Genomic DNA, 12,195 nt, shown 5'->3' on the forward strand with positions numbered 1-12,195 from the left:
ATTTACTGGCATATTGAGTGCAGCATTTTCACAGCATCATCTTTTAGGATTTGAAATAGCTCAACTGGAATTCCATCACCTCCACTAGCTTTGTTTGCAGTCATGTTTCCTAAGGCCCACTTGACTCATTCCAGGATGTCTGGCTCTAGGTAGGTGATCACACCATTATGATTATCTGGGTCATGACGAACTTTTACATGTATTCTTGCTACTTCTTCTTAATATCAGAATACTAAGACCCCCTAAACCTTGTTACCGTTAGCTCATACTACTAGAATGTGAAGAAGCAAACCTATAGATAAGCCTCCTGACTCCTTACATAAGGCATGTAACTGGTCTGTTATCAACTGCACACAAGTCTCCTGAAAGCATGGTTTCTGCAGGCTCTAGGTCATCATGAAGCCCTGAAATGAGCTCTCTGTGTCATACAGCAGCTGCACACTAGCAGTCTATTTTACCTATGATATATGTCATTGTTACTCTCCTAATTCATCCTACGCTCTCCTTCCCATGCTATGGTCACAACTCCATTCTCTATGTCTGTATCTCTATTCCTAACCTGCAAATAGGCTGTCAGAAAAACAAATGCTGTATATTAATGCATGTATATGGAACCTAGAAAAAAACGGTACAGATGAACTTTATTCTTGTTTTTATTCTCCCTTTCCTCTTCCTCTTCCTTCCTTCTTCTTCCTCATAAATGTTTCATCCATAAAAATTTGCATTCTAAAAATCTTAAGGAATCAAATATTATTACATAATTTCTATCTATTTGTGTCTAATTAAGCAAAGGTAAATGTGACAAGAAATGGCCCTACCAAGGAGGAATCTACTGTATGATATCTTTGGCACATAAACATTGAGGTTGTCTGTAAAAGATTCCACACAGGGAATTTTTTATGTCGTGGGGAAATCTGTCCTGCTCAGAAATAACTCTAGTAGTTGATCCTTGTGCTGTGCTTGAAATGTGTCTCATTAATTTTCAATGATTGTTTCTTATTATTCCTATTATAATGAATGCAATAAATGCAACCCTCCTTCATATTATATTTTAACTATTTGAATGCAATTGTCATTTCACTTTTTACATTTCTATCTCCCTAACCTCTTCCGTATATCTTGTATTTCATCATGTTCTTAATAAACTTTGGTGTTCAAATCCTCATTTACAGATATTTGCAGATTATGTGATGGCAGTTTTGTTTTTCCCCTGAAATCAATAATTTTCCTCATGCAATATATTTTAGTGTGGCCAATTTGATGCCCTGATAATGTACTTTGAACTTACACCCAAATAAGTTCTTTGGTATCTTTTAAAATAGCTGAGGAAACAACAACAACAACAACAAAAAGCAGTTCCATCACACACTATTCCCCACAGCTGGAATATTTTTTTTTGTTTCAATATTCTTCATACATCCTCTCTCTCTCACTATCTTTCTCCTTTGCATATCCTTCACATTACAGAGGTAAGCTATTTATGTCCTTGTTCAAGAAGCTGATAAATCAGTAGAACAGGTCAGGGACCATGCCTCATCTCTAGAGACAGACTTTAGATTAAAATTAATTAATCTTCGACCATTCTAGTGCTATGAATATTCCCTCCACAGGATATTCAGCCTAAATCATTCCTTTTTAAATGAGCGTAATGAATTAATTTGACTGCACTAAAAAAGTCAAATAAGCTCTATGAAAACAATATGATATACCTAGTGTCATCATGCAAAAAGAAAATGAAGTTAATTTCATCTAAATTGGTGATACCTGTTACTAACTGTTCCAAATATTCAAAAGCTTTTACACTTTGGAAAATAGGAACAGTTTTTAAATACAGTTTTCTCTTTCATCATCTATTTTCTGGAGTAAGATTACTCGCTCATCTCTTATCATTTCCTCTCCTTATAAATGAAGATGAATTATAAATAAGCAGTAACTTGTACCCAACTAAAAAATAACATTACACACGTTCCCCATCCTGAACCCTCCTCCCACCTCCCTCCCCGTACCATCCCTCTGGGTCATCCCAGTGCACCAGCCCCAAGTATCCTGTTTCCTCCATCGAACCTGAACTGGCAATTTGTGGCAGATTCATGCTGATGTATGGCAAAACCAATACAATATTGTAAAGTAATTAACCTCCAATTAAAATAAATAAATTTATATTTAAAAATAACATTGTAAAAGTGGGCTGTTTTCCAACTCTGAAGCTAAATAATTATAATTAAAACTTTTAAAATAATAATTCAGAAGTCAAAATTATATGTTCAATTTTTACTTTTTATTTTAACTATAACAAGTTTGCTCATTGCCTCACAGATCACCCCTCACCATGAACTATTTGTGAATTTTTAAATCTCTGTTTCTTCATCTTACTTCTATTTCAACATTGACCTGACACTGTTGCCTTCTAATTTAAGCTCTTCCATCCTTTAGATATTCCTGCTACTTAATCTAGGCACACATAATACACATGCTGATTACTTAAATAGAATTGATTGAGACAGATTTTCCATATATATATATGGAATTTCCATATATATATATATGGATTTTCCATATATATATACTGTTACGTGCTTAGTCACTCATACATGTCCAACTGTTTGCAAACCCATGGACTGTAGCCTGCTCATCTCCTCCGTCTGTGGGGATTGTCCGGGTAAGAACAAATACTGGAGTGGGTTGCTATCCCCTCCTTTAGGGGACCTTCTCAACTCAGAGATCAAGCCGAGGTTTTCTGTATTGCACATGTATAATTTACCAGCTGAGCTATCAGGGAAGCCCATTCATATTTAATTACATTGTATCTCAGAAAATTCTATTTTGACATATTCCTATATGGAAAGAACAATACAGTCCTGTATGGTTGGCTAATTCTCAAGAAAATAAAATTATCTTAAATAATATGACTATATAAATAACATACAAATTTCTTCCTTTAGAAGAAATAGAAAATAATTTGTATTTTTCACCTCAATTAATTTGTTTTTTTCTCATATTGCATGATTTTCCTTAAAATCTGCATTCAGTTGCGAATAGAGACCACCAATAATGTCTCTTTTCACTCTGTTCTATGATGATAAGGGGCAAAAGTTACATAATTACATCAATTAATTAAACATTCAAGATAACAAATGTTATAGTATATGTGAAATTATAATGAATGTGTTACTAATGAGACTCATATTAGCAAAAGTAATTCCATAATTAATTCCCAGGGAATTAATAAGTATTATGGCATTATTTTAAAAGTTTCATTTTTATATAATATGAAAATGGAAATTATTAGAAATTTTATTACAGTTTCTGTCAAAACGTTATACTTAGGTAAAATCAGTATTCTATTTTTTTTTTAGTTCATCTTAGTATCATTAATAATTTAAGTCATTTTTTATTTATGTGAATAAAAATGGAACACCTAATCTGTTAACATTCACAATTAATGTAGGTGTAAATTATAAAGCATTTTCTATTTTTCCTCTAGTATCTTTTGAATTATAATTGTGGTGTTCTACTGTCTCTGTAGATGTTTTCATTTTCCTTAAAAATTTTTATATGATAATTTTGAAGAAAAGAAGGTTTAGAGACAAACTAAGAATATTCATTCTTTCACTTATTCATCAATTTATTCAGCAAATATTTCTTAAATTCATACTCCTCTAAAGTGAATACAAAATAGTTTGAGAAAGCTTGTTCTTTCAGTGAACTAGTTATCTCATTTTAAAAATGTAAACTGCAAGAAATACTGTGATGCCTTGCCACTGTATGTCCCAATTTTAGTTTTGTTAACTAAAACTAAAATCAGCAGTCCTGATTAATGCCATTTCTCCTATTGTTCATCTGATTATCACTCTTTTTTACATTCATAATTGTCCTTTTGTTCAACCTAGGTAAACCAGAACTGAGATGAGAATCAAGGAGGTTGTAATTGGCAGGCAGCATGTGTCATGCCATGCTAAGTCGCTTGAGTCATGTCTGACTCTTCGAGACACCATGGACGGTAGCCCACCAGGCTCCTCTGTCCATGGGCTTCTCCAAGAAAGAATGCTGGAGTGGTTGCCAGTGCCCTCCTTCAGTGGATCTTCCTGGCCCAAGGATCAAACCCAGGTCTCCTGAGGCTCTTGCATTGCAGGCATATTCTTTACCACTAAGCCACCAGGGAAAGCCATACTACTAAGCAAAAATGTGTCCAAAGCTAAAATTTCATGACAGTTGTTCTAAAGTGACCCTATTTGTCTAGCTATCTCGCATCTAATCAATATATGACTTGGCAAGCAGATTTTATCATAAATTTTTACCCAAGATTCCCAGAGAGAGGAAGAATTTCGTAATTTGGCATGTTATCATGCTAGCTCTTGAGCTCTCAAAAGGCATTTTACCTGAAGTCTTCTCAAATTTTAATAAGAAAAAACATTTTCTCTTATCTCTATATCCACATCAACACTTTCTATCCCTATTCTTTCTCATGACATTCATCCTAATAGGTGTAAGGTGATATTTCACTGTACTTTTGATTTATATTTCCCTGATGATTAATGATTTTTGCATATATTTTGTACTTACTGTTCTTTTGTATGTCATTTTTGAAAAAAATTGTCCATGTAGTTAAAATTTTTATATTCAGTTGTATGAATTCTTTCTGTTTTTATTTATATATTTTAATTTTTGCAATATTATGTTGATTTCTGCTGCACAGGAACATAAATCAGCTGGAATTATATGTACATCCACTCCCTCCCTGGCTTCCTTCCCTTCCCTATCCCTCCAGGTCAGCACAGAGCACCAGAATGGGCTCCCCAGCTCCTTTCTTCCCTTCTCACTAGCTCTCCATCTTACACCTGATAGTGTACATATGTTGATGCTACTTTTATTTGTTTCTATCAGAACATGGTTTATAAGTAGTTTATGCATTCCATAGCTTGCCTTTTCATTTTATTGCTTTTGCTATGCAGAAAAATTTATCTACTTAGAGTCCCACTTAGTTTTCCTTGTGTTGTCTGTGTTTTTTATATTACATCCAAAAAAAACCATCACCCAGGGAAATGTCAAGGAGCTTCTACCATATGTAGAAGCTAAAATCCTTCTAAGACATTCTAGGAATTTAAAATGAAAAATTCTGGGAATTTATGGTATCAAATCTTATGTTTAAGTTTCTAATTTCTATGTATTGGGTAAGATAGGGATCCAATCTCATTTTTTTCTGCATATGTTTATCTTTTATTCTCAATACCATTTGTATAAGAGATTATTCTCATTGAATATTCTTTGATTTCCTTGTCAAATGCTACTTGAACATGTATGTGTGGGCTTATTTCTGGGCTGATCTGCTTCAAGGATCTAAGTAACTGTTTTAAAACCAATATCATAATGTTAATAATTACTATAGCTTTGTAGAGTTTGATGCCTCTGGCTTTGTTTCACTTTTTCTGAATGGTTTTGGCTATTCAGATTCTTTTGTGGTCCCTTACAAATAAAAATACAAATATTAGGATTTTTTTTTCTTTTTCTAAGAAAAATTCCATTGAATTTTGATAGAGATTGCATTTAACTTATAAATGGTTTTTGGTATTATAGACATTTTAACAGTAATGATCCTTCCAATCAATAAACATGCACTATCTATCTTTGCATTTGCTTGTTTTCTTCTGTTTCTTTCATCAAAGGTTTTAATTTTATTGTAAAGTTTTTTTTTATTTCCTTGATTAAATTTATTCCTATTTGACTTTTTTAAATCTAGTGTGAATGGGTTAATTTTTAATTTTTTTTTCAAATGCTTTGTTGTTAGTGCATAGAAATGCACCTTGCCTTTTTTTTTTTTCTTTTTTGACCGCCTTTGCACTTCAACATGTAATACTTGAGGTACAATAAAGCTGCATCTAACATTGCTGTAAATAAATCAAATCAGTCATCAAGGGCTCCAGACTGAACAACATCTCCATAACCTCCATGCTCATAATCTTCATTTTCTGGGTATAATTTAATAAGATCATCAATTTAAAGAATGATAATTGCTGTTTCAGCTGCAAATTTCAAACTGTTAACCTTAACTATGGTTGGTTCAACCTTCCCCCCTTCTTGTTTATTGTCATGGAATATACCAGTGACCAATTCATTTTAGATTTGTGCATTCTGGGTTAACTTGAGCCTCATTATGAGAAACTCTTAATTTTGCAAGCAGATCCATGTAGTCTTGGGCAGCATTTACTATCAGAGTATTAAGAATAACAAGAAGAGATCTTACAACCTCCACAGTAGCTAGCTGTTCCTGGGTGTCCATGCTGGTTGCCTAGTTCTTGAGGCACATTGAAGAGGTTGCCTCTGTAGCATTCCTACCTGGAACCACAGATTGTGACTCCAAAACACTCTTCACCACACAAAGTGCACAGGAGAGCTCCATCTCATCACACGTGGAATCATTTGCCCCACATAAGATGATTAATGCAGAGGTAAGAGCCTTAGTGTTTATAATCAAGATCAGTTCATCATCACAAATTCTCTCTTGTACCACCTCTTCTGCTTGTCCCATCATCGAAGCATCAAAAGTTTCTTCACCTTCCAAATCGGCCAGGTTGACAGAACAGTTGCTCTGGAAGCTTTAGCAATGCATTTAAAGTCTCTTAAAAACTCTTCCAAGTACCATAGCACCAGTCTCCACAAAATACTTCAGACACATATCACCAATTCCACCAGTGGTTAGACTAACATTGGCACCAGTTGCTGGATTTGTTCCTTGGTGATATTTGATTCTCTCTGTCTAATCTGGTCCAGTTTCTCAGGGTCTGTAATAACCACTTGTACACCAAGCTTCATTTTTGTTTTCTGCAGGCTGAAGTCAAGGCAAGCAATTTTTACATTAACTGTTCTCTTGGGCGTGTCTTGGGATCCTACCACAGAGTTGAGCATTGATGAGCATACTCTCCATCTGACTCCTCCTATGGGTTTTCAGAATATTAATGGAATTGACTGGATAGAGAGGCTGAACTCTGACATCTGTGTATTTAACAGTGATCAAAGCATATACCACCATATTTGCTAAGAAATTACCATTTATTCCAATGATTTTGGCAGCATTAATCAGGCAATCCCTTCCAAGCTCTTCTGTGTTAATAATCAGATTTTCACTGATATAATGCACTGCTTCCTAGGCACTAATAACTGATGTGGGATGAATTTTCTGTTTGACCAGTTCATTTGCATTTTTTAGTAGTTCAGCTACAATAATAACCATGGAGGTGGTCCCTTCTCCCCCTTCTTTGTCTTGAAGAATCTTTGGCTGTAGGATGCTCTACCTCCAGTAGCTTCAGGATGATTGCACCATCATTAATAATGGTTGCATCACCAATATCATCCACTAACATTTTATCCAAACCAATTGGACCGAGAGAATCTTTCACAATATTGGCAATTAAAGCTGCAGCCATGACTTTCTGGGAGCAGATCATCTCCTAAATGCTGTGGTCCCCAAAAATGGACAAAAGCGCCTCCATCCTCACGGCAGGACTCATGTTGAGTTTCACTTACATCGATAGCAATCAGCCTCTTTGTCTTGGGCCTGGTGGTGGCCATAGCATTGCCTGCCCCCGGGACTGAACTGAACTGAACTGAATCATATAGGATAAGGTCATTTGTAAAAATAACAATTTTATTTCTTCCTTTCTGATTTGAATAAATTTTATTTTTTTGTTTTGCCTAGTTGTTCTTGCTAGAACTTCTAGATCAGTTCAGTTCAGTCACTCAGTCACGTCCGATTCTTTGTGACCCCATGAATCGCAGCATGCCAGGCCTCCCTTTTCATCACCATCTCCCGGAGTTCACTCAGACTCACGTCCATCGAGTCAGTGATGCCATCCAGCCATCTCATCCTCTGTCGTCCCCTGCTCCTCCTGCCCCCAATCCCTCCCAGCATCAGAGTCTTTTCCAATGAGTCAACTCTTCGCATGAGGTGGCCAAAGTACTGGAGTTTCAGCTTTAGCATCATTCTTTCCAAAGAAATCCCAGGGCTGATCTCCTTCAGAATGGACTGGTTGGATCTCCTTGTAGTCCAAGGGACTCTCAAGAGTCTTCTCCAATACCACAGCTCAACAGCATCAATTCTTTGGTGCTCAGCCTTCTTCACAGTCCAACTCTCACATCCATACATGACCATAGGAAAAACCATAGCCTTGACTAGACGGACCTTAGTCGGCAAAGTAATGTCTCTGCTTTTGAATATACTAGGTTGGTCATAACTTTTCTTCCAAGGAGTAAGCGTCTTTTAATTTCATGGCTGCAGTCACCATCTGCAGTGATTCTGGAGCACAAAAAAAATAAAGTCTGACACTGTTTCCACTGTTTCTCCATCTATTTCCCATGAAGTGATGGGACCGGGTGCCATGATCTTCTTTTTCTGAATGTTGAGCTTTAGGCCACCTTTTTTGCTCTCCTGTTCCACTTTCATCAAGAGGCTTTTTAGTTCCTCTTCACTTTCTGCCATAAGGGTGGTGTCATCTGCATATCTATGTTAAATAAGAGAGATGAGAGTGTTATAATGTTATTTCTATTTTTAAGATAAAATATTTCCATTTTTCACCGCTGAGTATATGAATTGTGGGTTTCTTATACATGGCCTTTATTATGTTGATGCATGATCCTGCATAAGTTCTAAATCAGTTCTACACACACACACACACACACAACTTTATCTTTTGCTTGAGAGAGAGACTTAAGATTGGCTTCTAATTTATTCTGTTTCACTGAAAATAACTTCTTTACTGGATCAGTTTAGAAAAATGGATGGCACAAATTTAATGAGGAAAAAAGTGTCAGGGATGTGGAATGAAGACAATCAACTTTCACAAGGTGGATACCTCTCCCAAGTTAAAGGGTCATAGATCATTTTTCAATGTTCACTCAAACCTAGCTGAAGCTCACCTCGTCAGAATGCATAAGCTCCCTTGTGGTCTTTAATGTGATATTATTTATATTATCTAATTAATGGGAGTCTTTTGTAATCTTGAAAAGGATAAGAAATTGCCAGAATGATGTTTCTTCCCTGTAAATGGATATATTCTTACCTTATATGGAGGGTTTCTATAAGGAACAAAAATTTAATGTGAATAACAAAGTATTGATACATAAAAAATGCAGACTAAGTATTTGTATTGTTCTTTAAACTATTAATGTATTTACAATGACCATTCTAATGTTAATTATTCTCTGTTTATATTTATAGTTTTATTAACTAAATATTATTCAAATTCAGTTTATTATTATAAATAGTTATCCCATAGCATAAAATTGCCAACAATTGTTGGACCATAGAGAAAGCAAGGGAATTCCAGAAATAACATCTATTTCTGCTTCAATGACTACTTGAAAGCCTTTGACTGTATGGATCACAGCAAACTATGGAAAATTCTTAAAGAGATGGGAATATCAGACCACCTTACCTGTCTTCTGAGTGACCAATTATTCATAGGTCAAGAAGCAACAGTTAAACCTTACATGGAACACCTGACCAGTTCAAAATTGGGAAAGGTGCAAAACAAAGCTGTATATTGTCACCCTGTTTATTTAACTTCTGTGCAGAGTAGATCATGCAAAATGCTGGGCTGGATTAATGAGAGACTAGAGTCAAGATTGACACGAGAAATAGCAACAATCTCAGATAAACAAATGATACCACTCTAACAGAAGAATGTAAAGAGGAACTAACAAACCTCTTGATTACAGTGAAAGAGGAGAGTGAAAAGTTGGCTTAAAATTCAACATTCAAACAACTAGTGATGGCACCTACTCCCATCACATTATGGCAAATACAAGGGAAAACCTGGAAACAGTGACATAATTTATTTTCCTGGGCCCCAAAGCCAGTGTGAACAGTAACTATAGCCATAAAGTTAGAAGATTTTTACCTTGGAAGGAAAGCTATAACAAATCTAGACAGTGTTTTAAAAAGCAGAGGCATCATGCACACACACACAAAAGCAGAGGCATCACTTTGCTAACAAAAGTCCATGTTTTCCAGTAGTCATGTACAAATGTGAGAGTTGAATGATAAAGAAGGCTGAACACCAAAGAATGGATGCTTTCAAACTCTGAATACTAGAGAAGACTCTTGAGAGATCCTTGGATAGCAAAGGGATCAAACCGGTCAATCCTAAAAAAATCAACCCTGAATATTCACTGGAAGGACTGATACTGAAGCTGAAGTTCCAGTACTTCAGCCACCTGATACTCAAAGCCAATTCATTAGAAAAGACGCTGATGCTGGCGAAATTGAGGGCAGGTGAAGTAGGCAACATAATATGAGATGGTTAGATAGCATCACTGAATCAATGGACATGAGTTTGACCAAACTTCAGGAGATAGTGAAGGACAGAAGTGTGGCTTGCTGTAGTTTACAGGGTTGCATACAGACATGGTTGAACAATAACAGCAATCACATAGCATACGTATTTCTTTACATCCAAGGATTTAAGAAAACAATGCAGTAGATCAGGTTTACGCATTTACTATCAGTGCCCGAATATACTTGTTTTATTAAGATAGATTATATTTTGTACATGTGTATAATAGAAATTATCTTTCTGACATATTTGAAGTTATCATTTAGAAAACCCATATAAAACCACAATGTGAATTTCTATAACATTATGTCAAATAAAGTCATATTTATTATTAAGAAAATTTTGAAGATAAAATTGGAAAATGTAAGAGCATAAAATTATTTTAGAATAGCTTTCACTATATGAGCTCAAGTTTTGTTTTGTTTTTTAATGAGGCTATTCATTAATAGAGTTGAAAATAGTTGCTCTTTTTAAATTATCACATAGACAATGTTAATTGAAGTGATGACCTATAGGCAAGTAAATCTAGATCTAATTGAATCTAAGTTTAAAATCACATTGCTATAGTGAAGGAGTAGACACAATAGTGCTGTATTGTGTGCTTTTCTTATTCTATCGATTCCCACAAAGAAAATGAACATTAATGAAGATATTATTTAGGTAATATGATTCTGTCCAGTAAAATCACAAGTGAATTAAATAACCATATGATTAGAATCTTATACTTTATTTTATCAAATTGAGCATATTTAATAGTCATAAAAGTACTTAATAAAGTTGGAACAGGGAACTATATTTGCATGATCACACTAAAATAAAATTCTTCAGGAATATAGCTTTGCATTTCTGTTATTTTACTGAATGTGACAATAGTCTAACAGGTTACCACCTCTACACGTTAAGAAAATTAAATGCAACCATGAGGAAAAACCAGTGTCAAATAGAGAGTAAATAAAATTGTGAAGATAATTCTTAAAGATGTTTTTGATTATACAACAATAAAATTGTATATTGAAAATTAAGGGTAATTAGAGTTTTTATGTTACTGAATTCTATCTTAATCAGTGTTGGAAAATGATTAAAAATTTTCAGCCCAACAACCTAAAACGTCTTTTTAATGCAAATCATGTTATCGTTACTAAAAATTCAAATTAATGTTCACATTTATTTAAAATAATTCAAGATATTTTGTCAATATTTTGGAATGTTTTTCCTAAGAAACAAAATGACTATTATATATACAATAATATCCCTAAGTGGGTGTCAAAAGATGACTTACTTCCAGTATACAATGAGTCCAATCACCCATCAGCTTACTAAATTAATACCCATGAGAAAAAGGTAATAAACAAGCAACCTCTCATTTAACAGAGTGCTTGGTGAATCATTCTTGATACTGATTTAAAAACTATGTATTGTAACAAAGCTTTCTAATACATCAATCATTCCTAAACTATTTCATATCACTAGCTCTATGTAAGAGATGATTAAAACAAATAAAGACATTCTGTATAATTTTATAAGATTAATCTAAAATTAGTTCTTAGTTTAACACATACTAGTGATATAATACAGGCTAGAGTTTATACTCTTGTGATATAAATTCTGTGGATACGTAAAGATACAAAATTATGTAAATAAAAGCCAAAATAGTGAAGAAAATGCAATTTATCTACTAAGTAAAGCAATTGAAAACCTTTTCTTTTTTTCTATTTTTCCAGAAGGTCTTGACTTTAGTTCTAGGCAATTATGTTTTATTCCATCTCAAAATTCAAAAAGACTGATAAAGACTTGAGGTAATATTTGAATCTAAAGTGGTCTGTTCTATACCTGACTGTTTTAACCCTCACCACTAGACATAAGCTAA

The 12,195-nt window shown here is 34.4% G+C and overlaps 1 pseudogene; it reads right to left on the reverse strand.

The window, feature by feature from the left end:
* Positions 1 to 5,901: 5,901 nt before the first annotated feature.
* Positions 5,902 to 7,487, reverse strand: LOC101105926 (T-complex protein 1 subunit alpha-like; annotated as a pseudogene).
* Positions 7,488 to 12,195: the final 4,708 nt, after the last annotated feature.

Source organism: Ovis aries, chromosome 10 (assembly GCF_016772045.2).
Source record: "Ovis aries strain OAR_USU_Benz2616 breed Rambouillet chromosome 10, ARS-UI_Ramb_v3.0, whole genome shotgun sequence".
Taxonomy (NCBI): Eukaryota; Metazoa; Chordata; class Mammalia; order Artiodactyla; family Bovidae; genus Ovis; species Ovis aries.